The following is a 7,056-nucleotide window of genomic DNA, read 5'->3' as shown; positions in this document are numbered from 1 at the left end:
AACAATTCCTTGTTCACTTCCCTGTGTCTCTCACAGGTTCACAGACTTGGATTGTCACCATCTTCAGTCATTGCTTCCCCAGACAGAATCATCCTAGTGTAGTTATTTCTCATCTGGAAGTAATTTTGCACGTTTGCTCACTCCTGTCATTTTTCTTTATCTGCTAGTTAGGCAGGGGTAGCACACTGTCACCTTTGTATCACGGGAGTCAGTGACACCTGATATTCACACACAGACATAAGGAACAGCCTAGATCACAGTTATCTGCCCAGCACCGGGGAAGGACCAGCCTAGCAGCTCCATAGGATAATGTGTACATCCATCTGTGATATGCACCTCCATGCTCCCCACTTGATCACAATCATATACCCTAGCCTATGGGTTCGTGAATGATTTTTTGCTCTTCTCAGGCTTTTCCACCTCTTAGATTTGTAAAGGGGTGAAGGCTCCTTGCAGGGATGGAGACTGTCAGTAAATACACTGCTTGAGTTAAATTGTAAGTTTGTGCTGATGTCAGATTTATTAATAGTTAGAAAAATTCTAAGATAAAACTACAAGTACTCATTCTGCTCTCCCGCTGCTTGGCCAATTTGTTTAAATTCACTAAATTAACAAGATTATTTCCACTCGATTGAACTATCAAACAGCAAATGAACAACAACAAAAAAACCCAAAGCAAAATAGCAAACAAACAAAGAAAAATAACCAGTTGGGTTCCAAGAAACTATAAGACTGCATCACACATTATTAGGTTAAAAAAATAATAATAATTTGAGATAAGACTTTTACTAAAGTAGGGATTCTGTTTTCATGTTCTTTCAACAATTGCAAGATTAAAAAGTTGACTTTTAAAAAGAAAGCTGGCTATCTGATGCTAAAAGCTACAGCTTAAAAAATAATATATATATATGCTATTGTAAAATCAGTGAAGGAGTTCTAGGTGATGACACCATGATTGCAGCCAAGGTCCTAGTCACACGGGGTTTCACTTTGCTTAGCATTTCCAGTTTGTGCAGTTAGAACTATAACATTCAGCTGTTTACAGTAAACTAGTGAAGCAAGGTCAGTTGTTCAGTGTCATACGTTGGTTCAGGTAACAGGTATTCTGGATTTTATATTCACCTTCAGTATATTTCATGTTTCTTCTTTTCTATCTCCCCTTCTAAATAAGCAGAAAAGACTTTCTGAAACTGGCAACGCATATTCTGGGAATGACTGTGCCTTTGTGTTCACAGCCTCAGGAGGAAAACTAGCTGTGGGGAATTTATATCTAGTGAATTCTCTATTCAGAAAAGAAATGGGAATCTGTGCAAACTGGGAGCGGATTGCTGGGAAAAAAAATGCAAAACCCAAAACAATCTCATTACTGAGCATTAACCCCACCCCCCCAACATAAAAGAAAGATACTGTAAGGAAATGAATTTTAGCCAGCTGAAATTACAGTTAATACAGTCAAGCTAAACACTTCTACAAAGCATTATTTTAAGAGTGTCCATAGGAATTATTGATCATAAATTAGCCATGTCTTATTACTAAACTCTTTTAATGGGGATTGTTTGGCCATCACAGGTCAAATCAAGCCCTCACCACTTTTGAAACATTACTAAATTAATAGAGATGCATAATCTAGAAGGCAGGGCATGATTGGCTATGAGTATTCAAATGTATCACATCTTTTCTGTATTAGACAGATATGCTTTAAATTAAAAACTCATTATTATCCACAAATTTATATGGGTCTCTCCCCCATCATGTCAGAAACTGGAAAAAGCAGTGAACATGCATTCTGTATGATTTATGTACTGAAAAGAAATAAGGTTTTCTTAACTCTGCCCCAATGCTATGGAGAAATATGAAGTAGGCAGTATCAATCTCCATTTTCCACAAACTTCCCCAAACATAAAAAAAATTATACTTACAAATGTCTATCAAATAATTACATAATAAATAATATTAACTGTGGTATCAGACTGTATTAGTGCCTTTAAATACAATTTTTATTCTTGTCCCCAGAAAATGTATTATATTTTTTCATTGGAACTAAGGCCAAACACCTAATGTATAAAATATTTCAGTTTGTTAATTACGAAAGGAGAAATGTAATTAGTCATAATAATTCTTGGGATCAGTTTATAGTCAATCTTTCCCAATTAAACTTGCAATCTATAGTTTTCCTGGAGGAGATACTGAAATGTCTCTTCTCTTAGCAGACTAAATTCTTTACATAAAAAAACTCCATAAAAGGTTGTCACAGAGCAAAGCATGGGCTCTGTTTAAGCTGTTCTTGAAAATAATATTGTTCAGATTTTGGAGTTTGCAGTAGAATAACCTTCCCGTAGATTATGTGCAAAGAGTAGCCATGTTCTACTGCAGCCTCTGCCAGTAGTAAACTAGACTTGAAGATGGAATGCAAAGGGAATGTATTTTGACCAGTGTCCATCTTTATCTCTTGATCTCTGTGCTGGCAGGCACTTGCCTCTACATGTATTTAGCTTCCTGGACTGCTGATAGCCTGTGTTGGAAGAAATCACTATTTAAATATTGTCATCAGTTCTAAGAGTAAGAACTCCTTTTTACTGCTGGAAAAGCAACTTTATAGTGAATGAAAGAATAAAGTAAAACATGGTGGACTATGGGCCATGCTATTCTATGTAGGCATAGAATAGTTAAACCCTTTGCACCTTTGGTAAATATGGAGGAGGTGTCTTTTATCCTACCTCACCTGTAGGGTTTGTCTGTCTAGCAGAATCACAGCTACATTCAGGAACATTTTCTAGAAATGTATTTTACTCAGAACCACATCTAATAATTTTGCTCATAGATGGGGGCACTTTTCAATGCCTTACAGATTGAAGTATGTTTCTGTTACTCCCCTTAGATCAGCATCCTAAAGCATTAACTTGTGACACATGTGGAGCAGGAAGGCAACATTGTCCCCCAGACTACATATGAAATATTTAATAACATGTAGTTATTAAAACATACATGTTTGATCATATGGTATGATCAAAGGCAACTATAGATCGAGTCTGAATTGGGGTATGATGCTATACAACATTTATGGATGCCTCTGTAAGTATTTTAAGGTAAATATGCCTTGATTTGTTTTCAAAGTTTTACAGTAACTTTTTTTTGGTATGATTGCATCATTGTTAGGCCAAACTCCAATTAAGTGACCAAAGCACATAACTAAAATGAGTTCTGTTTGCAGAAAACTCTTGGGTTTATGAGGTGCAGCTAGAAAAAGAAGCTATAGCAAGTAAAACATAGAAATATCTAGATGGAAACTAGTTATCATACTGTCACACATATAACTCCCAAATTATCTGTAAAATCCCCGAACCCTAGTCAGTATCTATGTAGGTAATGTGTCTATCTGTAAACAGCACGAGGGGAAGTTTATTCCAGAGTGCTTATTCTTTAATAGCATCTCCATTTTTGATCCCCCCTAACCTCTTCCTCATTTGGCAATAATTCTTTGCTTTTTCCTCTGACTTTGGGCGTATTACTTGGAAGTACAGATTATCTAAGAATATGGACTACTTGAAGATTTTGGTTTTTTCAAGGAACAGAATTTTTAAAGTATCAGTTATCAGAAGCACAGTATGTGGAAGAAAATATGGATAATTCACTCAATTCCTGTATCAGTGTGCTTGAAGCCTAGGAGTCCAGTACTCAGCTCTCTTGGTCAGGTTGTAATTTCAGATACTGCTGGGCAGCTATCTGAATCTCTTTGCATGTTTACGTGGCCTATCCCCCCATGCTGACAGGTTCATACCTGTAAATCTGATTAGCAGACAATGTTTGACTTGATTAGTCAAGTGCAAATCTCAGTGCAGTCAGACATTTGAAATTCAAGATTTCCTGGAGCTGTGTTAATAGATTTGAGACCTGAGCAGTGTGCAAATGAAGCAACAGGAGCCACACATCCTTACAGACAGTATTTAACTTCTTCATGCTCAGGGGGTGCTGAACCAGGAACTGCTTGGAAGTGACATGTCCTTCCCTTGCTAAATGCCTTAGGACAGACAGTGGTTGCCATCAGAGCTTTTCTGGAGCTTCTTCAAAGGAAAAGTAGCAAATGTGTGTAATGCTAACCAGCAAATTCCAGTTTCCTATTGAGTACTGTCTGTGCATTTGATGATATCTAAAGGTCTAAAGGATGTTTTCAGATTATTCCTTCACATGAGAAAGAAGGACTATCTTCTCCCTCTAGCCTTTTACAAGGCTTCTCTATTTACAGTCTCTAAGCTCATCCTCTTGTTTTCTTATTACTCTTCCATTCCTGTGACTCTCATTTCTCCTCAAATTAATGTCAATGCAAAACCTTCTTTCTCTTCTAACACTCTGTCTCAGCGGAGCATTTGTGATACCACATATTATGGATGCTCTGTGAAATCAGTTTCAGAGTAATGATATGCTATGTATGCTTAGAAATGCACTTATGTTTCCAAATGTCTCCTTGCATATTATTAAGGTTAGTGAACCAAAAAGATGAGTTGTTCTGTCACCATAAGGAGATCAAAGACGAGACACATGACCATAGATATACACCAGTCTTAGTTAGTGTGGGAAAAAGTCATGGAAGGGTTGTCATCTATTATTTATACCTACCCAATATGTGCATGGCATTTTACTATCCAGTAACAAGACATGGATCCTTGCCCCTTGATCCTGTAGGACCTGGAATATGAGACAAATTAATGCTGCACTGAAGTAATTGCAGTACTGCAAACCACTAATACTGACACAGTTTGTAAGAAGCAAAGCAAGATTTATTTTCATGCTGTGCACTCTATAACACATTGCAATAAGTAGTCTCAGGAATAAGCTCTACTCTTTAGTACCACACCTGAATATCTGTATTCAGACTCTCAGAATATTGTCCTAAATTAGGTCAAAACACAGTACAAGAATAACAGGGCATTATGACAGGGCAAAGTAACGGTGGAAGGAAAAAAAAATCAATAAATACAAAGAAAGGCTGAAAATTGCTTTGAGGTGAGAAGAGTTATTCCCACAGGAAGACTATTTGCATTGATTTAATTTCTGACATGCTTTGTTTTCAAGACTTGTAATGAACTGTACTATTACTGTTCATTCTGAAGCATTGTCAGAAAGCCTGAGCAAAGTCATGAATAAGCAAGATTGGGAAAGAAAAATGTTACTGTCTCCATGCCATCTGTGAAGGGCAGGAATCACCTACAGGCATTAAAACATGAGCTGGATAAACAGGGTAGGCAGGAGGCTGGAGTAGAACAGAGTTCAGAGAGCAGCAACTGAGGTGAGAGTGGGGGAAGGAAAAGCAGGAAAATCATTGACACAGAGCTTTAATAATCATTGACCTTGCACTAAACAGCATGGGAAAAAGGCATTGCTCCAGAGATTTAACACAGGGCAAACCCAACAGGACCAACATTAAACAGATCTCTCTCTCATGCACATGGTATTTTCCTAACCATTTCTCCGTAGCCGTATTAGCCATGTCCCTTCTCCAGTACCGTAAGCCTACTCTCCCCTTCCCCAAGAGAGCAGTTGTCTCTTCTCCCTCCCCCCTGCCCCAAAACTCAGCAGCTTCTCTGAAACCTGCAGGGTAACATTTGTATCCAAATCAACATTTTCTTTAATATGAGAGAGCTACCTACCAATGAAAATTTGTAATTTTTGGGAAGGCATTAAAAAAAATAATTTTAAACCCTAAAATCACAACACTATATTTAAACTGAGAAAATCCATGGAATAGCTGGCTTTCATTTGGTGCTTATGTGAATGCACAAATGAAATCAAGACTTTTCCTTGTACCATTTGTTTCATTGCAAAGCAGCCATTGGGAAACTTAGCAAAGATTTCAGTGAATTTGCATTAAGACCAATGTTAGTTACGCTATCATTTTGCATAGCACAAGGCACTTTCAGAATTTGTTTATTTTCAGAGCAAAGTATTCCTTGCTCATGGACACTTTCAAAATGAAGCCCATATTATTACAAAAAGGGAGTCCCAGGGATTGACCTCCCTCTGTCACTCACTTTCACATGTTCTGCCTTCTTCCTCACATCTTTCAAGACATGTGTGAAGGCAGTGTGCTTTGTAAGGGTGATGCATCTGGTGCCTCCAGTCACAGAACAGGAAAGGAAGCGGTGTACTGCTGCTGGAGAGCATGAGCTTGCACAGTATCACATTCTCTCTTGTCTTCTGTTACCCCACACATTAGGTAAGTCTACTCGGTGGATCAAAGGATCGATATTCAGAGAAAGTACGAGTGCTGTACGGTGCTCCATAAACGCATATGATGTGGTGGTATACTGAAGATGTGTTTTAGGAATGGGAATGTCCTCTCAGATCAAAATACTGGTGCACACTCACTGCTCCTTCCACTTCCCACCTCGGCTGACTCAGTGCCCCTTTCATGATTCATTTTCCTGCTTCCAGAGGTGATGCAGAAACTTCTCTCACTCAGACCTCCTTCCTCTCTAAGCTACCTGGACCCCTGTGTCCCCTTCAGAAAAATCCTGCCCACCCTCCTGATGAAATATGGCTGCAGGATGTATATATAGAGTGTACATGCACACAACCTGTGGGAAGGCATGAGGTAACCTACTGTTACACTGCACTCTCAGCAGGTATAACTTTGGCAGGTCTCTATTCCTGTGGCAACCAGTAGCAAATGCTTAAAAGAATTGTTAGGACAGTATTTAATACAGTGTTGCCTTCACATTGAATGCATTCAGTGGAAATAAAAAGTGAGCAAATCACTACTTCTTTGCAAAAGGAGTGCATGGCCCCCAGTTTTGACAATTTCTGCCTCAGGGAAGCAGGCAGTGTGAATGGTATTTAAATGTTACCTGGGAAGGGAGGGGAAGGTCAGTAGAACAAACAGGTGGGAGTGAATTTCTCTGTCATGGCACACTGTGGTCACCAAGGCTGGCAGTGTATGTCAGCTACCTAATCTGGAAGGATCACTGCCATTCTGCTGCTGCTGCAGCAGTTTGTGTGAGAGTTTAGGTCATCTGATTCAGGCAAAATCAGCCAAGCTAGTGTAACCCATTGAAACATGCA

The sequence above is a fragment of the Haliaeetus albicilla genome, chromosome 7 (assembly GCF_947461875.1).
Source record: "Haliaeetus albicilla chromosome 7, bHalAlb1.1, whole genome shotgun sequence".
In the NCBI taxonomy this organism is placed as follows: Eukaryota; Metazoa; Chordata; class Aves; order Accipitriformes; family Accipitridae; genus Haliaeetus; species Haliaeetus albicilla.
This window is presented reverse-complemented; position numbering follows the sequence as displayed.